This window comes from Anabrus simplex, chromosome 1 (assembly GCF_040414725.1).
Source record: "Anabrus simplex isolate iqAnaSimp1 chromosome 1, ASM4041472v1, whole genome shotgun sequence".
In the NCBI taxonomy this organism is placed as follows: Eukaryota; Metazoa; Arthropoda; class Insecta; order Orthoptera; family Tettigoniidae; genus Anabrus; species Anabrus simplex.
In genome coordinates this window covers 1,555,346,098-1,555,370,061 of record NC_090265.1, presented here as the reverse complement: position 1 = coordinate 1,555,370,061, position 23,964 = coordinate 1,555,346,098, and the positions used below count along the sequence as shown (strand labels likewise).

Genomic DNA, 23,964 nt, shown 5'->3' with positions numbered 1-23,964 from the left:
TACTCGGGCCGAATTCAGGATATATTATCCATTAAGCCTGATTCTGTTTTTGTGTCAGAATGTGCTAGATTGTTAACGGTGGTTTCTGGCATCACCTCTGATCTAGATTTGCTGTTAATTAACAGAGATATGGAGAATTGTTCTATTTCTACTGGACTTAACCCTACTGGACCTACCCAGAGTGTCCCTTCCCACCAAATTACGTCCTCGTCCCATGCTCAAGGTTCGTGTTGTGTGACTGCTCCTTTACTGGAAACCTTAGTCTCTAAGCTAAATTCGGCGTCATCGCCTAACTGTTTAAAGGAAGTTTTTCGCGGAGTGAAGTCCTTTTCTGTAAATTCTATCGATGAGTGTATTCGATTCCTACGGTTTCTGGTGGAGTTGACCGAGACTGGTAATGTGTACTCAGTCGATGATTTGGGGATTTTCCGCGCCCTCTTCCCTCATTGTGAAGGGATTCTAAAGAGAGAAATTTCTGAAGCTATCTCTAAAAATTTATCGATTAGCACCTTTCATGAACTTGTCCTTTCCAAATTTATTCCCTCTCTTGCTCTCCAAAGTCTTGTGCCCCAACACTGTTTCCGGACCCAGTTCCTGCATGAGAACTTGCTAACTTATGTGCTGGATCTGCGATTCTTTTGCAAGGTTTTTAGAATTTCTGTGCCAGAAAGTGAAATGGTCTCTAGAATTTTAAAAGGAATATCTCCTGCGTATCGCTCCTATCTTTCCTTAACCCGTTGCCCTACTACCTTTCAAGAATTGGAAGAGGCCTGTTCCTTTGCTGAAGATGTCAAACATGGGGATGCCTCCAGACCTGTGAATTTCCCTCCCCCTACTACTACCAATTGTCCCGTCCTTCCGTCAACACCTAAATTAGTGAATGCCCGTAAATGTTACAACTGTGGGTCCCGAAATCATCTAAGAAATTCCTGTCCTGACGTTAGACGTGGTCCAGGCGCTTGCTATTCCTGTGGCTCTAGACAGCATGTTAAAAGAAATTGCCCCTTGGTAGTCAGAAATGGTACTCAATGACTAGAAAGGGGAAGGGCAAGGTCTGCCCATACTAAGTTTGTAAACCCTGAATCTCGTAAAAGACCGGCCCCAAGGTGCAATAGTATTTCTGCTCATGCCCCCTCCTCTGGCACGTGCACATTTGTCGAGGTCAACAATGAACCCGTAGATGCCCTTCCTGATACTGGAAGCGTGGTATGCTTGATGAATTATGCCTGGTATTGTCAAAAGAAATCCTCGTGTAAACTTCCGGAAATAAAACCCACTAATCTAAGATGTGTTTCGGCTAATTGTCAGTTTTTAAATATTTTGGGTACTGTGAAGGTCAAGTTGAGGATTGGGAATTTCACTTGGAAGATCAAGTGCTTGGTGACATCCAATTTATCATGTAACATTATTCTGGGTACCAACTTTCTATCTTGGGCCGGTGTTGTTTTGGATCCTCAGTGTCGAAATTTCTTTTTTAAATTTTCTCCTGACCTGAAATTTGAATTGATTAACGTTCCCTTGAAAATGCCTAAAGTTTTGTGTGCGGGTTACCCTGAGTCAGATGAGTCTAGTGACATCGATCGGCTTGACCTGAATCATTTAGGAGATGCCGAAGCACGGCAAGTTCGTGATCTTTGCAAGGAATTTCCCGATGTGTTCACTAGCAAGTTAGGCTTGACCGACGTACTCGAGTATGACATTGAGTTGTCTGACCTGCAGCCTGTTCGATCCCCTCCTTATCGCCTTTCCCCACCCCGTATGTTGGAACTAAAGAAAATCATTGAGAAAATGGAGAGAGACGGAGTGATCAGACCTTCGACTTCCCCGTATGCGTCCCCTGTGTTCTTGGTACCCAAACCTTCTGGTGGTTATCGTGCTGTGATTGACTATAGGGCCCTAAATAGTAAGATTGTACTACAATCTATTCCCCTACCCGACCTTCATACTTGTTTTGGATGGTTCTCAGGTGCGAAATTTTTCACTGTCCTGGATTTGAACCAGGCTTATTACCAAGTGCCTTTATCGAAGAGATCAATTCCCCTCACTGCCTTCATCACCGACTGGAACTTGTATGAGTTCCTCAGACTTCCGTTCGGACTCAGTTGTGGAGCAGCCGTGTTGTCGAGGTTGTTAAATTCCATTCTCTCTGACATTAAGTTCAGCTATGTCTTTAATTACCTGGACGATTTAGTAATTTATTCGAATACCTTCGAGGAACATATGGTGCACGTTAGGGAAGTATTGCTACGGTTGAGGAAAGCCGGCCTTACAGTGAAGTTATCAAAGGTAGCTTTCGCCAGACCCAGCATGTCTTTCTTGGGACATGTAGTTTCTTCTGAGGGCGTTTCCATAGATCATTCCAGAACTCAAGCCATTAGGGATTTTCCACCTCCCAAAGATGTCAAGGGCGTTGCTCGATTCATTGGTATGGTCAATTTCTTTAGAAAATTCATCCCTAACTTTGCTGAAGTGGCTGCCCCGTTGAACGACCTTAGGAGAAAGAATGTAAAATTTACTTGGGGTTAAGCCCAGGAGGAAGCTTTCAATTCATTGAAGGTCGCATTGACTAATGCACCTTTGTTAGCTCTTCCTGATTTTGAGAAACGTTTCATTGTCCAAACTGATGCCTCCGGGCGTGCTATTGCTGGCGTTCTGTTACAAGAACATGAAGATGGGCGTAGGCCCGTGGCCTACGTATCCAGGGTCCTCAATGATCTGGAGTCTAAGTACTCCATTTATGAACTAGAGTGTCTAGCTGTGCTGTTTGCTCTGGAAAAATTTCGATCTTTCATTGAACACGTCAACTTTGATCTGGAGACCGATAATCAGGCTCTTTGTTGGGTGTTGAACCGACCAAAAAGGACCGGTAGGATAACTAGATGGGCATTACGGATCTCATCCTTTAATTTCAATGTTCGCCACATTCGTGGGTCTGAGAACGTCATTGCCGATGGCTTGAGCAGGATGTTTGAAGGTAATCCTTGTACGGAAGCCAACCCGTGTGTCGATGAGCTTGCTGTCAATACGGTTGGAGTTAGTGCCATCCTCACCGATTCCCCATTGCTGTACCAAGAAATTGGAGATCATCAAAAAACTGATCCGGATCTGAAAAGGATCATTGATACAATCAGTAGCGGGATCGAAGTAAAACCTTACTCCTTATCTAAGGGTGTTCTCTGTTGTAAGGGTCGCAAGGACCATAATTCCAAAATTGTCGTTCCTAAAGTTCTGGTACCTGTCATTTTCAAGTATTACCACTGTTCACCCCTTGGCGGTCATCTAGGAAATTTCAAAACTCGTTTGAAAATCAGGCAATTCTTTGTTTGGAAGAAAATGGATAGTGATATCAGGAACATGGTCAAATCTTGTAAATCTTGCGCCATCAGCAAACCTAATTTGAATAACCGGGTGGGATTATTGTCTTCATCACAAGCTTCGCGCCCCATGGAACGACTATTCATAGATTTCGTAGGACCCCTCCCCCGATCTTCCTTGGGAAACACCCACATTTTTGTCTGTATAGATGCCTTCTCCCGGTTCTGTTGGATCTTTCCCACCATGTCCACTAATTCACGTACCTCTATCTCCTGTCTAAATTCCATCTTTGCATCATTTGGTCCACCTAAGTTCTTAGTATCTGACAACGCTAGTTCTTTCACCAGTAACTCCTTCAAAAGGTATCTGTTTGAGTTGGGCATTTCACATGTCACCACTATTCCATACTATCCAAATCCTTCTTATGCAGAGAGGTTGAATCGGAACTTAAAGTCTGCGTTGATAGCGTATCATCATGACAACCAGTCCAAATGGGACTCCTGTCTGCATTGGTTGGCCCATGCTTTTAATTCCGCTACTCATGAGTCCCATGGTAAGACGCCTATGTCTTAAATGTTTGGCTATACTCCGTACTCCCCTATGTCTAACCTGCTATGTATTGAGGATCTTCTCCCAGACCTATCTAGGCCTAATGATGTTCAAAAGATCTGGAATGAAGCAAAAAGGAATCTAGCTGTGTCATACGAAAAGGTCAAAAGGCAGTACGATAAAGGTAGGATACCGTCAAAATTTAATGTGGGTGATCTCGTGTATGTTAAGTGCTACCCAATGAGTAAGGCCGTGAATAAGTTTTCGGCAAAACTTGCCCCTAGGTACCAAGGCCCGTGCACTGTGTTGGAGTTCTTGTCTCCCGTTTCAATTTTGGTAAGTGACCCTGTAGCAAAACGTATTAGGCGCGTTCATGTTTCTCAAATTAAACCCGGTTGATCTGGCAAATTGTACCGCATCTTCCGCTGGATGGATGCACCTTTGGTAACTGACCTGTATCGTTAGTGAATTTAGCACGCATACTGTGGGATGGCGAGCGAGTCAATCTGGTCCTTTCTGCTCCTCGGTTGGTGACTCTAAGTACTTCTTGTATGTTACTGTTTCTAGGTGTGGATCCTTGTAGTTAGAAATTGTCTTTCCTTAATTGTCTCGTGATGGTGGTATTAATACCTTGGAATAGATATCCTCGTTATCTAACCTTATGCTTATGAGGTGCGCTACCGAAGTTCCATTGGGGAAATCTAATGACATCTAACTTAAATTGCGCTTTGGTTGTCCCTCTGTTTTCTCTAGGCGTTTAGTATGTAATTTCAAAGATTTATTTCTTCTGTGGCTCCGCATCGGATTCCTTCCGCTGAACCCTTCGATCATCTTGTGACTTAATCATTGTTGAGCTATGGTGTGCCTGGGATGGAATGTAAGGGAGTGTGTCTGGTGCCTGAGTGTTTACCATTTTGTCATCCTTTCATTGTGTGCGTGTGTCTGAAGATGTGTGGTGCTTTGTCATGATTGGGTTGCTATTTGTGCCATTTTAGTATTGTACGATTTCTGATTGTGGTGTGTTTCGATCTATTGGTGTCGGAAATGTTCCCTGCTTGCCTTCTGCATGGACCGCGTGTCTTAAAGGTGTTTCTGTTCCGGATACTGATGTTTGTATTCATCCATGATTGAGTGATCTGACACTCCTCCTTTGGGCACTCTTCGCGGCTGTTCTAAAAGTGGTATTCTATGCGTGAACCCTCTATATTATTTTTACTGTAACTGGTTTTTGGGCTGAATTCATCTTCCTAACCTTTTGATTTTGGGGGTCGTTTTGGGGTTATGTAGAAAATCTGTTTCCGATTTTTCTGTGGGCGTTCGGTTGGTGCACTCCTGCCAGCATTATGGTTGTATCTCCTGTGTTGTAACTTGGTAACGTTGTGAGTTGTTTGGATCCTTTTGAAATTGTGGACCGTTGGTAACGTAGTGTAATTTTCCTTATCTACCGGTTGGCGTGTGGAGTTTTCGGTGGTACGGTCGGAATTCCTTCCTGAGGATATTTCTCCTTTGGTGCTTCTGTGGGATGGACCTAGTCCTTAATCTGTACCGGGTTTGCTGTTGTAATTTCTGCCTTGTATTGTGCTGTTTTGTTGTGGTCTGTGTGCACGCGTTGAGGATAGCTATCCTTTATCTCTCTATGAATAACCCGTGTTGCTAGCTTGTCATTATTTAGGTAATCGTGTTTTGGATTACGTTGTTTGGCTGTCAAGACACCTTGGTTGGGATGCGATTTGTCCTTTAATTTACCTCTGTGTCACGGTAGATTTGGCTGTTGGTTTGGTATCCACTACTCCGAGGAGGTACACCCTCGGTTGGGCAATTCTTAGTTATCCATTGGCTCTGGGATTTTCGACTTGTTCTTCCTCACGCAGAATTAGGTTTGTGGTTACTATTCTGTACCACGTTGCCCCGTGCATTTTTCTTGTAGTTGTACCTTGATGTGGCCGTTATGGATGACTGACTGATCGCGATTTTTCCATCTGGTACCTATAGGAGTCTCCTGATTGCCCATCGATGCTACTGTTGCCTGCCTTACCTCTCTGTAACTCGAGTGGTTTCTCCCTTCTCTCTGATGGTTTTACGTTGGTCTGTTCAAAAATTAGTTTTCTATGCTTGAGTCCTTACCTGTGTTTTGTTGGTGAACTAGGATAAGTTGCCGATCCCAGTGTGGTTTGTATTTTGCTCAACCCCTCGTTCTTGACCCTTGGACCGATTGACGAGTTCGCCACTCTGTGGTTGTGTGTGTCACTCCAATATCTAAAAGTGTAATTTGATAGGTCATTCATGTCTCCTCTTAGTTTAACTCTTGCTATTCTAAACCATATGTTCCAAGGACGTCTATTCTTTGGAGTGGTCCTGTACCTTAATTTATATATTTTTCTTGGGTGATTTGTGCTTGAGTAATATTACTGCTTTCCCTTCCGTTATGTTCATGATCTATTCGGGATATCTGTCTTAGTCCTAGTTGGTATTATGTGTTGGATTGTACCCTATGTTTCTATGTGCTCTTGTTAATTGTTTCTCTACGTGTCATGGCTAAGTGTCCTTCGTGGCAGAGTAACATGGTATATTTTATGTAGTTTCCCTTTGATTTCTTAATTGTCGTTGAATGGACCCTTCTTTGCCTTCGGTGCTATATCGGACCAAGTGGAAGGCTCTGGACTTCAGCTAGTTTGTTGGTAACTAGCTTATGTAAAGTTAATTGGCGGATCTATGGATCCTGTAACTGAATACTCACCTACTTTAAATTTCCTGTTTTTTTTCCTCCCTCTTCTTGTGGTTTTGCCCCCATTCGGGTTTTCCGGTGCGTTTCATTCCCCTGTTGTCACCTTTTGCAACACGAGATCGTGCATTTCCTTAATATCATAAGAGATTTGTAAAGGTATTCGTGCATTAAAAATTAATTTACCACCGTGCTTTAGAAAAAAAAACCTGGATGCGTGGACTAATAATCATGTGGTTTTCGTTAGATTTTTGTCAGTATATCTGTGATTAGTGTGAGAGTTGCCAAACTTCAAAGGTGAACTGGGTCGTGTGTCAAAAACTATATCATTGTGAGATGCATTGAACCAAAGTGTATCGGGTGGACCTGAATATTTGGTGAACTCTGGTCATTGTGCCCTCTGTTTGATGAAAAATATTACTCTGGTGATTTTCTGAGTGCTCGGTTAACGTTTTTGGACACTGATGTTGATCGCACCCGGCCAATTATTTCTAAAAACAATGTGATATGGAACTGTGTCTTTAACTATTAACCTGGTCACGTGAACTCCTAACTAAAACTAGTTAATCTTGGTGGTCGTTTTCTGTTGGACTACTTCGCCCAAATTTAGTATATGTGTGACCACCACATCATTGATGGCATGTGCATGAGATTTTGTCGTCGTTTCGGGGCGGGAGGGCTGAGACAATATTAAATAGTGTGAGCCTCCTCTTATAACTTTTGGACTGGCCTTGCGCCCTAGAATATCTGTGTAAATTGACTGCTCGGCAATATACCGTTTTAAACTAACGTATCCAGCGCGCCATTGTTCTGGCTCCGTGTGGTTGCGCGTACTGCGCATGCGCCCGCCGGTTACCAAGAGACTTGCTTCTTCCTCGCGTCTGACGCGAGAGCCAGTTCGCTTGAGTCAGCCATGATGAGCTTTGTGTATTTGTGTGCTGCGCCATGGAGAGGTGGATTACCAGAAAACCGCCGTGATACCTCCATTAACGAGGATTTTCCCCCATGGAACTAGTTGGAGACCTCCTGCCATTTCCTCTGATCATATTTTTGGATTTATATTTCGTCTGGATACTTCCTAACGAGGTCTGGTTGCTGGGCGTGTGACTGCATTCTCCGTTAACAATGGTCAGGTTTAAATTCCTCTCATTTCTTCACCACCAAAGGTATGTACCAGTGTTTGAAACATTTTAAGCGTCGTCCAGAAGAGGATTTTGATATTTTCGAAGATTTCAGGAATAATAATAATAATAATAATAATAATAATAATAATAATGGTTTGAACTTCGTCGTTAAATTGGTACCTATTTGGCGTGTGCAGTTGTGAAAATCTGAAAAACAGTTTCGGCAACTAATCACAGTAATGTGGAAGGTTCACAGTGAACTGAATTGGGATTATTAATTTAAAATTTAAATGAGTTCTTTTTGGCACTTTAAATTGTAACTTTCCTTGTGAACCAAGGTACAGTCTCCAAGGTAGCGGGCTTTACCTTCTTCGGCTTTCTGTTTGCTTCCCTGTGTTTGTTTTCCAATTCGTTTGGTATGTTTTCTTCTCCCCTCCCCCTTCTGGGGTTTTTGGTGAATTAAATTTTCTTTAGCCTGTTTTCCTCCTTGTTTTTGGAGGCGTTGCTTTTGTTTGGGGGTTACCTTGGCAACGTGTGTGTGGATTGTTGTCGGGTTTGAATGTTGTCTGGCGCATAGAGCCTGTGTGGATCTTGAATTATATATTTCTGAGTTGAGTGTATCGTTTTCTGTTTTAAATGTTAACTAATTAATTTTGACCACCCTTTAAAGTTGTGTTACATTTTCTTGTCCCGGGTGGTGGAGTACTTTTACGTAAAATTCTATATGTCTTGGAAACTGTCCTTGGTGGAAACTGAACGTTTTTAATTTTGGTAGTCATGAGAAGCGGCCGCGTTGAAGATCCATTTTATGAAAACTTGTTAACTGAGTATGATATTTTTTTTAATTAATCAACTATCCGTGATCGATCACGTTTTCATTTCAAGGTAGTATTTATGTAAGGAAGTCAATTGGTTTTCCGTTGTTTTCTGATCACATTTTATTAGATACGGAGGTCATCCTTTTCTTTTCTTTGTTGTTTTCATAAAAATTTCAATTTATTATCTGTTAAAGAGTATTTATTTACCACTAATTGTTAATTACTAATGAATTAATCTTTCTTTTAAACCATACCTGGTATATTCTGATTTATTTTATTGATTGTTAATTTCTTTTCCACTTTTCAACTTTACGTTGAATTTATTTACATTTTGGCTTTACTTCTTAAAATAAACATAGGTTTTATCAACTTAATGATTTGGTTTGTTACCTACAATTTGCCCTTCAATTAAAATTCTTTAACCTTTTTGAGTGCTGGTTTTCATTCGCCACGTTCGGTGGAGCACTGTCACCGATTTTCTTGTGTATTTACTTCCACGGCCTTAAGTCGTCTTCCTCCGCTGCTTCCGGTAAGTGCGGTAACTTCATTCTTTGGTTATTTCTTTGGTTTCTTGTTTTTTATTGTGCTTGAACCTTTGTTGTCGTTCTTCTTGTGCTCATCATTCTCCCTCGTGTTCGCTATAACTCCCATTTTGGGGCGGACACGCTAGCAACCTTCTCACCAGGGTCTCTATCTATCTCTCTCTCTCTTTGTCCTTTTTCCTCTCTCTTCTACTCTCACCCTGGTGGGTAAGGTTATTGACCTCATCATCCCTAGGTCGTACCGGGGACCTAGAGGGTGGTGAACGGTGAGAACTCACAAGCTGACTTCTAACCCCGTGATTCCACTTCTTTACACATATCATTGATATATATATATAAGAAAACATAAATGTCCAATAATACTGCCTGAGGAATTCCACTCTTAATTATTACAGGGTCAGATAAAGCTTCTCCTACTCTAATTCTCTGAATTCTATTTTCTATAAATATAGCTACCCATTCGGTCACACTTTTTTCTAGTCCAATTGCACTCATGTTGCCAGTAGTCTCCCATGATCTACCCTATCATACGCCTTAGATAGGTCAATCGCAATATAGTCCATTTGACCTCCTGAATCCAAGGTATCTGCTATATCTTGCTGGAATCCTACAAGCTGAGCTTCAGTGGAATAACCTGTCCTAAACCTGAACTGCGTTCTGTCAAACCAGTTGTTAACATGTCTAATATAATCAGAAAGAATGCTTTCCCAAAACTTACATGCAATGCATGTCAAAATGACTGGCCTGTAATTTTCCGCTTTATGTCTATCACCCTTTCCTTTATACACAGGGGCTACTACAGCAACTCTCCATTCATTTGGTATAGCTCCTTCAACGAAACAATAATCAAATAAGTACTTCAGATATTGTACTATATCGCAACCCATTGCCTTTAATATATCCCCAGAAATCTTATCAATTCCAGCCGCTTTTTTTGACAAGTCCTTTAACAAGTATATACAGAGAATGAAAAATACCGAGGTTCTTATTCTATGCCGAGAACAGATACAAGACTGTGATGTCATCATTTATCTCGCTTTGTAAGAATTGATTAAGCATGCTAATCACCACATTTTGACCCTTTCTACCAATAGTTTCTTCGTACATATAACAGAACTAGCAGTTACCCGCGGCTTCGCTCGCGAGGATTTCGTAATTTGATAAAAGTAATCATTCCTCGGTACTGACATTATCTAAAAATCCCTAAAGTATAAAAGCTTACCGAAAAAATGAGTTTTATTTACCCTAGAAACTCTTTGTAAACCACGTTTTTGGAATTGTCTTTTGGGGCTAAGATGACCATGCGACATGGAACTGTACATGTGAGAAAATGTCATCTCTCAAATCGGAAAAAAATCTTTATTTTTAAAGGACAATAAGCGTTAACATGGAGGATTAAAATCTTATGGACCATTCCCGATCCGAGGTTCGATGTCGTCTAGAAGGATGAGTAATAGTATCTTTATAATGTTGTAACTTGCGTAGACGCTTAGAGGGAATGTAAATAGCATCATGACTTGATACAACCGCGGGTTGCGGGTCTTGTAAATAATGGAATAGGTAAGATTAACTAAGCGAGTTCATAATCATGGCATTTTATTTCATTGTGGGAAGTTTCAATGTTACTGCATGGGAAACATTTGTGTTAAATAAGTGTAAATAAAGGAGAATCAATGTCAAGATAATTGAGTAGTAATTAAATGGGATCGTAATCAACCAGAGATGTTTATAAGCCGGAAATATAATGTAAAGTCTTGGGATAAATGAGTTAAAATTTTATACCTCGTGTTTGGTAGAAAGCATGAATGTGTATGAATTCCAGAGATGGTTATATCAGTGTGAAGTTTCGCAGAATATTGAACTGTACTGTCGTAATTCGTTTGTGTTAAAATTTAGTGTTGTTGGAAAATGATGTCGTAATGAATTAGGGTATCATTAGTTCGATGCCAGATTTCGAGAGAAATTATGCACGCTGAGTGTCGAATTTGTGTGTTGCGTAATCGCCTAAAAATACCAAGCTTGAATAAAATGTAGGGAGAATTCAGTGTTGAATTTAGGCGAGTTATTTTGTTATAATGTTCATCGAAAGTATTTAAGTACATAAGTGATCATCGAATCAGATTTGAGATTGTTACTATGGTTGTTAATTGAGTTAAACGTTAAATTGGAATAAAGTTACAAGTTATTCGAGATGATTTTGTTTCATCGTAAGACTAGATATTCTGAGTAAGTGTGCGATTTATTACGATTGTTGTATGAGAATACGGATCATCGGTACAGGCCATAAATGAGTGATATGATGACAGGCCTTGGGGGCAAATTTTGATTTATCGCTTTTCTTCGAAATGTAGAGCTGGTCAAGAGATGGTAGGGTCTTTTAATATAGTGGAGCGATTGGATCTTCGAACAATATGGGCGAGTTTTAGGGAACATGTGATTTCCTTAGTATTTGATTTCCGCCGAGGTAGTGAATTTTTCCGAAAAGGAAGTGTGTCATTGCCCGTCGATGTGGTTGTTCCGACGAGACATGTTATGAAGTTCCAAGGATTGTTTATGAATTAATTATAGAGGCCTATATGTTGTTTATTAGCACCCGCACCGCTCACGAATGAGTTGAGGTGGGATATTCTCTTATCATCTGCAGGTCGTTATAGAAAGTAATAGATTAACGTCGAATAGGAAGGTAGGATCGTCAGAATAAGCCTGAGACCTAGAAATAGAGGGACGTGATGATTTAATTAGGTGTGATATTTGATTAGGAAAGATCACGTGTCCGAATTCAGTCTTATATCGATGTCGATATGTGTGAAACGATTCTGTGACTGATGTGAGTGAGAAATTGCATTTTTGTTGTGATTTTATGATTATTTTTTAAATTGGCTTAACGTCGCACCAACATAGATAGGTCTTATGGCGGCGATGGAAGAGGAAAGGGCTAGGAGTGAGAAGGAAGCGGCCGTGGCCTTCATTAACGTACAGCCTCAGAATTTGCCTGCAGTGAAAATGGGAAACCACGGAAAACCATCTTCAGAGCTGCCGACAGTGGGGCTGGAACCCACTATCTCCCGGATGCAAGCTCACTGCTGTGCGGCCCTAACCGCACGGCCAACTCTTCCGGTGAATCTATGATTAGGATGGATACTATGTTGTAAGTCTGTGTACATTGAATGTTTTGATTATGTATCGATAGTGTTATGTTTATTTTATGTGTGCGTGGTAACTGAAATCCACGTGTTGGAAATAAGTTATAACTTATTTGGTTTATTGCGTGTGTTAAAAATAATTGAATCACTCAGGAATGAGAGTATTCATTGTTAGATAATAATTTTCCCCTAAACGCGTATGCGAGTTTGGTCAGGAATCTCACTACGATGTGTGCGTAGAAATGAGATGAATACTCATTCTTCACCAGGATACAAAGTACTGAAGAGATCGGTAGTGTCAGGATTTATTAGGTGCAAGGACTTTTAAATTTTATTTGTGTCTGTCGAGATGATTACATTCCATTTGTTTTTGTGTTCTTGTGAGTAAATTATGCTTTTTCTTGAATAAATTAGTATAGAATTTATCGAGGGTTGCCCGTTATTTATAGATTGCTTAACCTTTGTCTGTCTGTTGAGGTGTATGTTTCCCGAAAACTTAGCCGCTACTTCAGACCTATTCTCCAATAGAGCGTGAGGCGAACACGCCTGAGGTCGCAAGTTTAGTCGGAGCCATACCAGATTTTGGTAACATACGGAGACAGTAATCTGTAAGTTGAGTACAAACCCAGAAGGCTGGGTAGATCCTAAACAGATACACCATCAGTGGTCGTAGGTAGCCTAGGCGTCACTGAAGACGTGTTCTAGGAAAATGAGGAGTGGGGTAGTTTTCCGTTGCTTTCCTCACCGAACCAGAAGGTGCTGTTACATATGAGTCTGCCAATCCAACTGAAATTACACATCAATCCTATGAGCGAATTTTTGCATCATTCATAGCAGAAACTTGCTGCATGAGGAATGGTGTTAGTAGCATCGCTCACACCTCAGTCACTTTCATATTGTTAAAGCCAAGTTTGAGACTGAAAAATAAAAGTAACAAACTTGATTTAGCCCATACCATGAGACACAGTGCGTTCACCAGAGATGGATCTGGGCAGGTTAGTTAACAGGGAATTACAATGACAGTCACCGAAATGCTAACTACAACCGCCAGGTTGTTAAGACAGCTGAGTTTAAACTGTAAACTTTTTTTTTTTTTTTGCTAGGGGCTTTACGTCGCACCGACACAGATAGGTCTTGCGGCGACGATGGGATGGGAAAGGCCTAGGAGTTGGAAGGAAGCGGCCGTGGCCTTAATTAAGGTACAGCCCCAGCATTTGCCTGGTGTGAAAATGGGAAACCACGGAAAACCATCTTCAGGGCTGCCGATAGTGGGATTCGAACCTACTATCTCCCGGATGCAAGCTTACAGCCGCGCGCCTCTACGCGCACGGCCAACTCGCCCGGTAAACTGTAAACTGTATGCTTATCTACATGAATATTTAAGTCCGCGGGAGCGAGTACGAATTGTTTCATAATCGAGCCAGAGGCAGCCTTTGTTGTCTGTGTTTTTCATTGGCGGTATCGATTGTAGTAGAAATAGGCGACTTACTAAATTATTCAACAATGATCGATATTTCTTTCACTTTTGTACCGGGGCGGCGTCTCCTTCTTGATGGTAGCGGTGACTGTAAGAAGTATGGTATTGGCAGGCGCGTAGTGTCCATGGATGTGTTGGAAGCACCGCTTCCGTTCAAATTTTAAATACGTCATGAATTTTTTTATTTAGAATTTGTATGCGATATTATAATTTCGTTTAACGTTCTCTAGTAAATCCGCATGCTGGCTTGCGCACGTCAACCCCCATTGCAAGGATGGCCCATTGAAAGGTCGACCGTCGAGTGATACCGGTAGGACAGGAACTCCCGAGCCCCATGGATGTGATTGTGAAGTTACAGACAAGATGACGAAATTGTACGAACGCATGGTGACATTTCCGTATTGCTGTTTAGGTTTTCGTTAGCTGTATTCTCAAAGTCAGTAGTATATGTAATTATTGTATGGTGTTATGTATATCGCGGGCCCCGTGGTGTAGGGGTAGCGTGCCTGCCTCTTACCCGGAGGCCCCGGGTTCGATTCCCGGCCAGGTCAGGGATTTTTACCTAGACCTGAGGGCTGGTTCGATGTCCACTCAACCTACGTGATTAGAATTGAGGAGCTATCTGACGGTGAGATGGCGGCTCTGGTCTAGAAAGCCAAGAATAACGGCCGAAAGGATTCGTCGTGCTGACCACACGACACCTCGTAATCAGAAGGCCTTCGGGCTGAGCAGCGGTCGCTTGGTAGGCCAAGGCCCTTCAAGGGCTGTAGTGCGATGGGGTTTGGTTTGGTTTGGTTATGTATATCGGTGAAGTGAATTATATCTTGCGCTAGAGGCGAATTAAGTTATACATTTGAGTCTTCTAGTACGCTGCGAACTAACGTGGATGTATGTAAAAGTTGGAAACTCACTTCCCACTGAACCCAGCATGCAGCGTTGCCAACCGTACGATCTGGGTCGTACATATACGATAATTCGATGCTATGTACTATCCTAGAACGTATCGAAAATGTTGTATTGTTTTCTCTTTAAAATGTATAGATTTTTGTTCCTTCTTTTATTCATGCTAGTTATGTTCTGTCATAGATGACAAGTTGGAATGAGAATAATGAGATTCCGAAAGATAATTTACCAATTTACTCCCCTCTGAGTTACTCCACGGTCTTGCGCCTCTAGATCATAGTATTCGCCTTCAGCAGATTGACGATGACTGGATGAAATTACCCTTTGTCAATATCAACGATAACATTAAAGCCTGCTCTGAAGTAGTTAATTTTGGGCTAAAGTAAAGCAAACTCGTGTCCTCATCCCGAGGTGGTGCAGCTCTTGACAGGCACACCCGCAATGGAAGTGAGCTGCACGTACCATTTCAACCACATACCAGCAGTCCTGCCATTCTTAAATTTCTGGCAGTACCGGGAATCGAACCCGGCCCCCGAGGACGGTAGCTAATAACACCAACCGTTACGCTACGGAGGCGGACAATTTTGGGCTAAACTTACAGGAGGTGAAAAATACGTTTGGTGAATGTGAATTTCCCGCACTTCCAGAATGTCCAGTCTCTGTTTAATCACCCCCTCACTCGAATGCCGATTGTAAAAGAATATTCAGCAAAATTAATCTCATTGAAGTCAAAAACAGGAATAGGCTAATTACTTCCATAGCGAATATTTTAATGGTTATTTTAAGCTGTTCGATCCTCTATTTAAAAAGTACGACCTTTCTTGGGGTTATTGGCAACGCTGCCAGCATGGAAGACTTGACAGCGGGCCAAAGTAGTGTAAGTACGGACTACGGTCCAGAGATTACAGAAAGTGTTCAAGTGTTCAAGTGGAAGTGTTCAATTGGAAATTACCTAAGGCTCCTTTCGTTTTGTTACCATTTCATGAGGAATTATATATTGTTAAAAATCGTCCACCAAAGCTAACTCTTCGTTTAAAAACAAGAACAGACATTTGCTGAGCATTGCAACGAGCGCATTTATGACTCTACACCGTGGCTGCATGGCTGTAAACAATTAAATAGAATGTATTGTTGGCCCTGCCTTTTATTTTCGGAAAGAAAGGAACGTATCGAACACGTATGGTTACGACGATTTGAATAACATTTATAAAGCAGATAAAAGATAATCTAAAAAAGCTTCAGATATCTGAAAAATATGCGAATTGAATTTTGCTTAAGAGAGCAGCATAAAATAGTTATGGGTAAGTACAATGATACTATTAAAGAGAACAGGAAAATGATGTGTCTTTTTATAATTACTGTTTACTTTCTAGGCTCTCAGGGATTTGCTTTTAGGGGTCAAAAACAAAGTAGAGTATCTTTGAAGCGAGATACCTGCGTTCAGATTTTTAACATCTTGGGACGTTAGGACAATCAACTTCGAACCTACTTGGGCACTTCAGTAGTTTTTCTTTATACTTGCCCCGACATTCAGAATGATTTAATATTCATTCTCTCTCTCTCTCTCTCTCTCTCTCTGAGGTGTTGACTATTAAAGGTGGGTTTAATTTCCTTAATTTTTACCTTATCAAATTTGTTACTTTCATTGACGTGTCTCTGTCTCATCCTTGGCTTTGACAATATGAAAGTGACTGAGGTATGAGCGATGCTAGTAATACCATTGCTTATGCAGCCAGTCCCTGTTATGAATGGTGTAAAAATATCGCTCATAGGGTCGGTTGGTGCATGCATTTCAGTGGGCTTGGCAGACTGATATGCAATAGCAACGACTGGCTCGGTGAGGAAAGCAATGGGAAACTACCTCACTCCTCATTTCCCTAGTACGCCTCTTCAATGATGCCTAGGCTATTTATGACAGCTGTTGGCGGAACTGCAGAGGAGAGTTGATCTAGTTTACAAGAAATAATGTAAGCAAAAGTTTACTTAAATGCTTTCATAACCATTCAGTAACTGTTGTTGTTGTTTGAGTCATCACTCCATAGACTGGTTTGACGCAGCTGTCCATGCCACCCTATCCTGTGCTAACCTCTTCATTTCTACGCAACTGCTGCATCCTACATCTGCTCTAATCTGCTTGTCATATTCATACCTTGGTCTACCCCTATCGCTCTTACCGCCTACACTTCTCTCAAAAACCAACTGCCACGAACCTGCTACGCTGGCGTAGCAGGGGGAGAGGTGATACTCCCACGTGGCGCGTCCCAGGTGGCGGATAGGGGGGTCCTAACCGGCTTGCCGGCGGACTTGAGGGAAATAAAATACCTCTCGCGGACCAAACACACTACCCCCTGCGGGTGGGGGACGCACATGTAGAATACACCCGCGGTATCCCCTGCCTGTCGCGAGAGGCGACTAAAAGGGGCGACCAAGGGATGACGGAATTAGAACCATGAAACTACTTTTGATTCGTACCAACACGTGGGGAACACCATGGGTTGCCTGTACTTGCGAGTAGTACCACTATATTAGGTATGAAATAAGTTTGTGATTAGTAGCAGCTGGAGGGGGTTCTCCTGTGGGTTTCCAGTACCCGTGCGTCGTACCCATGTGAGCAACACCGCGGGTCTGGGCGTTGCCTGTGAGTTGTACCACTATATGAGCGACACCGTGGGTCTGCGTTGGCTGTGATTGGTACCCACTCTGTGAGGAACACCACGGGATGTGTGGTTAGTACACCTAGGTGAGGAACCTTATCGGTTTGCGTTGGCTATGAGTGGCGCCATTGTGTGCGAGACACCATAGGTCTGCGTTCCCTGTACGAAGTGCAAAACTTGTGAGTAGTACCTTCTTGTGTGGAACACCGTTAGTCTTCGCTACTTTTGATTAGTACCCCGACATGACAAATAGCATGGTTCTACTTTACTCGCGACATGTACCATTCTGAGGGGCCTTAGATCTGGATTTTGGACCCCTATCGACATCAAGCATTCTCGATTCAGGATTGTGCTTTATGAGTGGTCCCTTGGTCAGTCATACATTAATTATGATCTTTTTTGAATTGGATCCACTGTTTTTGTGTTTGCTCGTTTTTTTGTTTTTTTGGTTCATGTCCATCCATTCTTTCTTCACGACATTTTTATTTTATTTTGGTCAGTGAATGAATTTGATTTCTTTTGTTATTTCATTTCGTACCATTAGGGGCCGATGACCTCGATGTTAGGCCCCTTTAAACAACAAGCATCATCATCATCAAAACCAACTGCACAAGTCTTGAGTGTCTTAAGACGTGTCCTATCATTCTCTCTCTTCTTTCTCGTCAAATTTAGCCAACACGATCTCCTCTCACCAATTCGAAACAGTATCTCTTCATTCGTGATTCGATCTATCCATCTCACCTTCAGCATTCTTCTGTAACACCACATTTAGAAATATTATATTCTCTTCCTTTCTGAGCTACTTATCGTCCATGTTTCACTTCCATACAATGCCGCGCTCCAGACGAAAGACTGCAAAAACGTCTTTCTAATTCCTATATCAATGTTAGATGTGACCAAATTTCTTTTCTTAGGAAAGGCCTTCTTTGCTTGTGCTAGTCTGGATTTTACGTCCTCCCTACTTCTGCCATCGTTAGTTATTTTACTACCCAAGTAACAATATTAATCTACTTCCTTTACGACTTAATTTCCTAATCTAATATTACCTGCATCGCCTGCCTTCGTTCGACTGCACTCCATTACTTTTATTTTAGACTTATTTATTTTCATCTTGTACTCCTTACCCTTGCCTCTTTGCTGGCGAGATGTAGTGTTTACAGTGCACAATGTCTTCTGGTACCGGCTATATCAAATTTGTTACTTTCATTGACCTGTCTCTGTCTCATCCTTGGCTTTGACAATATGAAAGTGACTGAGGTATAAGCGATGCTAGTAATACCATTGCTTATGCAGCCAGTCCCTGTTATGAATAGTGTGAAAATATCGCTCATAGGGTCGGTTGGTGCATGCATTTCAGTGGGCTTGGCAGACTGATATGCAATAGCAACGACTGGCTCGGTGAGGAAAGCAATGGGAAACTACCTCACTCCTCATTTCCCTAGCACGCCTCTTCAGTGATGCCTAGGCTATTTATGACAGCTGTTGGTGGAACTGCAGAGGATCAAACCAGCCTTCGGGCTGAATACCCAACATACATACTCCTTACCCAAGACTCTGTTCATATCATTCAGCCATTTCTCCAGATCTTCTCCAGTCTCAGATAAAATAAAAATATCATCTGCAAATCGCAGGGTTTTAATTTTCTTTCCTTCACTCCTTTCTGGATTGCTGCTTCTTTTTCAAAGTCCTCGATTCTTAGCACTGCAGACTGATTTTTATACAGATTGTAGATAATTCTTCGTTCTCGGTATCTGATCCCAATCACTTTCAGAATCTCAAATAACTTGGTCCAATCAACACTATCGAATGCCTTTTCGATATACGAACGCCATGCATGTGGGCTTGTACTTTTTAATTCGATCCTCAAAGATCAGACGTAAATTTGAGATAGCTTCACGTGTTCCAACATTTCTTCTGAAGTCAAATTGTCTTCTCCCAATTCAGTTTCATTTTTTTTCCATTTTTCTGTAAATAATACGTGTTAACATTTTGCAGGAGTGAGATACTAAACTAATGGTGCGATAGTTTTCACACGTGTCAGCACCGGGTTTCTTGAGAATTTTATCGAAAATCGGATGGCATTTTTCCTGTCTCATACAACCTTCAACATCCTTGCACTTCTCCTTCAGCCATTCTTCCTTAGATGTCCTGCACTTTCTATCCACTTCATTCTTTAATCGCCTGTATTCCTTTTTGCCCTCTTCATTTTTTGCATTCTAATACTTACGTCGTTCATCAATCAGATCTAGTATCTCCTGAGCTATCCATTGGTTCTTAGGTGATCTTTCCTTTCTTCCTATCATTTCTTCACCAGCCCTAGATACCTCATTCTTCACGACTGTCCCTTTTTCCTCTATTGTGTTTCCTTCAGCCTTTTCGTTTAATCCTTGTGCAACATGTTCCTTGAAACAGTCCTTCACACTCTTTCCTTTCAACTTGTCTAGATCCCACCACCTTGCATTCCTTCTTTTCTTCAATTTCTTCAACTTCAGATGGCATTTCATTACCAACAAGTTGTAGTCAGAGTCCACGTCTACTCCTGGGAAAGTTTTTCAATCCAGCATCTGACTCCTGAATCTCTGCCTAATCATAATTAAGTCTATTTTTATACCTTCCAGTGTCTCCAGGTCTCGTACAGGTATACAGCCGTCTTTTATGGTATTTGAACGAAGTATTAGCAAGGACTACATTCTGTTCGGTGCAGAATTCAACCAACCTACTTCTTCTTTTATTCCTTTGCCCCAATCCAAATTCTCCTACTGTATTACCTTCTCTTCCTTGGCCTACCACTGCATTCCAGTCTCCCATCACAATTAGATTCTCATCAGCTTTTACATATTGTATTAAATCTTCTTTCTCTTTATTATATTCTTTCGATTTCATCATCTGCTGAACTATTAGGCATTTAGACCTGCACTATTGTGGTGGGCATTGGTTCGGTGTGTATCTTGACAACAATAATCCTTTCACTATGCTGGTCGTAGTAGTTTACCCGCTGCCCTATTTTTTATTCAATATTAAACCAACTCCTGCATTTCCCCTGTTTGATTTTGTGTTGATAATTCTGTAGCCGCCTGACGAAAAATCCCGCTCTTTCTGCCAATGTACTTCAAACCAACTACATCTAACTTTAATCTATCCATCACCCTTTTAAGATTCTCTAACCTACCACAACGATTCAAACTTCTAACATTCCACGCTCCGACTCGTAGAATGTCAGTATCCATATTCCTGATTATCGCCCCCTCTCGTGTAGTCCCCACCCGGAGATCCGAATGGGGGACTATTTTACCTCCAGAATATTTTACCCGGGAGGAAGCCATCATCAGTACCTATTCATACAAAGAAAGCTACATGTCCTCGGGAGTTAGTTACGGCTGTAGTTTCCCGTTTCTTTCAGCCGTGTAGCAGTATCAACACAGCTAAGCCATGTTAAGTATTATTACAAGGTCATAGCAGTCAATCATCTAGACTGCCGCCATTGTAGCTTCCGAAAGGCTTGCTACTCCCTTTAGATGAACCATTCGTTGGTGTGGTCTCTCGACAGATACCCATCCGATATGGTTGCACCAGCGGCTCGATTATCTGCTTCATTGGGACACGTAAGCATCCCCACCGCGGCAAGGTCACATGGTTCTCAGGGGAGGCTGTAACTGTTACACTACTGTGTTAGTTTTAACGATAGTCTCAAATGTGTTCAATGAACTGTTTTCGTTGACAGATTCCTCTAAGCAGAAAACCACGCTACGCCCCTGGGCATTGGTGTTACTGTGAACTTGAAATTAGGAATCAGGAAACGTGGCTGAAATATATTCCAGCATTCTCATGGAGGTGACATCGAAAACGATGGAAATGCATTTCAAGGATGGCCAACGGTGACTTCAATTTGTCTTTTGTGTTCAGAAGTTGTGGATATTGGCCACAGGGTCCAACGATGATGATGGAAATCTCGAAGGAGAATAGAACTTTGTGGCGTTTAATATGCAAGTAACAAACTACAAACCAACCCCATGGCACTACAGCCGAGAAAGACCTTGCCCTACCAAAGCGACCGCTGCTCATCCCGAAGGCCTGCAGATTACGAGGTGAAGCATGCTTTGCACTACGAATGTTCTCGGCCGTTATTCTTGGTTTTCTCACTGTCCGATACCTCCTCAGTTGATCTCATGTAGGCTGAGTGGACCTCGAACAATCCCTCAGATCAAGGTAAAAAAAACTCCTGACATGGCCGGGAATCGAACCTAGAGCTTTCGGGTGAGAGACAGGCTCGCTACACCAGTGTCTTCATGTACAAATAATGAATGTACCCCCGAGATTGTGTTCAGCACGTTCATATGATGGGAAAAGAGCTCTTAGGAGTGGGGGTCTCAGGACCTTCCAGCCGCTGAATCCTCGAGTGAAAATCCCCTTCCAAAGTCATCAGAGTTCAGACTCGGGACACCTCGGGTTGGGAGCCGAATGACTATACCACATTGCAGGGCAAACCCTACCCACAAAGTATACTTTCGAGTAATGCAATTATCTACTAGTACAGTATATGCTATAGAGTCCGGGTCCTTGGCTGAAGGGCCATCGTTGAGGCCGTCAGTTCAGAGGGTCCCGGTTTCGAATCCCGGCTGGTTCGGGTATTGTAGTCTCGGGGACTGGGCGTTTGTGTTTGTCCCAAAACTTTCCCCTTCATTTTCAGACAACACACTACGCTACCAACCACCACCGAAACACGCAATAGTGATTACAGCCATCCATACTGAACCCTTGAACTTACCGTTCCATCGCTCGTCGTCTGCCTCGGCTGCTTCGGTAGAACAATATTGATTCTTAGATCTTGGGGTCGCGTCGGATTCTTTTCAGTCACATCATTGACCGATCAACAGGGTTTAGCGGAGAGTATAACTACTTTAAACGAGGCGCAAAACTGTGCTTACTAAAATGTATTGAACAAAATAATGATAATCATATTTACTGAATAACCCAAGAAAAATGTTATAACGCAGTCAGATTGCATAATGTGAATGGTGAAGATATCGTGAAATTATTTACATTAGTGTCTTCCAAAGAGTGAAAATGCAATGTAAGATTTGTGGACAGCAAAAACAGAAAAGGAACAGAAAACCTGAAAATCGGGCACCATTGACCCAGACGACAGCTGAGAGTTAACTCACGCGATCCGTGGAAAATCTGGCCTTCAACAAGTAGAATTCCAGATTTACATTTAATTAAGGTTATCCACCAGTCGACTATCCTCTCGGATACCGGAACATCCCCCGAATAGATCCTTAATCGAACAAAATTAACTATCAGTTGCTCTGGATAGGTTGCGACATATTATTTGAAAGCATGCTGTTTATTACAAGTTAACAGCAATTATCACAATCAGAAATAAAATTCCACCATGTTTTGTCATCTCGTGACACCCTTAAGGTATAGATGAATCCCGATGCTGAAACATGCATCACCCCAAACAGATGTTCAGAATGATCCAACAACACTTGATCCGACAGGATCTTAAGTTACATCTTTCTGAAGGAACAAAACTGCAGAATGCAGGGAAACATTAATTCACTATGCGTTTAGAAGAAACGCCAAACACTGAAGATAAATAAAAATAATAAATCACTCGAAAAGTCTTCTTACTAAACCAGCTTTCAGGTTATACGCACTCTAGGGACGTGGTACCACGCGTTATCTATTGTTTTGCAATCATTCCATCTGTTAACCGCTGGACCGATTTCTGTGAGACTCACACCAGAGATTCCGCCTATTTTTCCGATCTCAATGGTGTTGTTCCGTGATTTCTACTGCTTCTTTTACAGACGAATTAATTAATTAATTAATTCCGTGGATGATATTCCGCGTGTTTTGATTGGATGACCCTGTCACGCGTCAATTCCACTCTGTCGATAGACAGGCGAACTTCTATCTGGACATAATTACATATATTTCTCCCTGTGAAGTGAGCTTCATCAAATGATTCCAAAATTCTTAATTACTTCCTCGCTAATGTCAGTGCGGAAATCTCTCCCAATAGTGAATGTTATTATTAATTTTCCGAGGTCTTCCGAAATGTGCCGATCTCGCTCGATGTTTTTTTATCATCTCCTGCTGTAATTAACAAGCATAGGTACTTGAGGCTAGCTATATTACAAAGATGGATGCGCGTTTTCCCCTCTCGCAGCTGACCCTACATATCCGTGCGGCGGTTCTTTCAGCAATGTAGAATTATGGACTCAATACAGGGTTGGATTCAGGAAGGGCATCCAGTCGTAAAACAGGGCCAAATCCACGTGTCCTACACAGTTCGCACCTACCGGTGTGGGGAAAGCGGCGGAGAAAGAAGAAGAAGACAGTATATGGAATAGAGGTGAAGGATCGGTCAAGCTGTTGGTTATATTGGTCAAGAATAGTCCTTATCTAAACGTTTTTGATCATTTTAAGACAACTGGGACCAAAACCAAGGTATTTGTCTGTCTGTTCGTTCGTTACTCCAGCATGAGGAAATGGCTGATCCTATTTACAAGAAAATTTGTATTTATACTCCTTTTAGTCAAAATTAAAGTATAGGCTGTATATGCGTATTATTCAGAAAAGGAGGGAGGGTTCAGAGGAACGACAAAGTATCAAATTTGACTAAATACAGCTCACTTTGGTGGTTTCTACGTGAGGGAGATGTTTAGGTTCACAGGATCCAGAACGCCATGATTTAAGTTCAATTATAAT

The 23,964-nt window shown here is 41.8% G+C and overlaps 1 protein-coding gene across 1 annotated transcript in view; it reads right to left on the bottom strand.

The window, feature by feature from the left end:
* The window catches only part of LOC136880403 (calcyphosin-like protein), a 289,044-nt gene that overhangs the window by 201,422 nt on the left and 63,658 nt on the right, over positions 1 to 23,964 (bottom strand). The window lies entirely within an intron of this gene.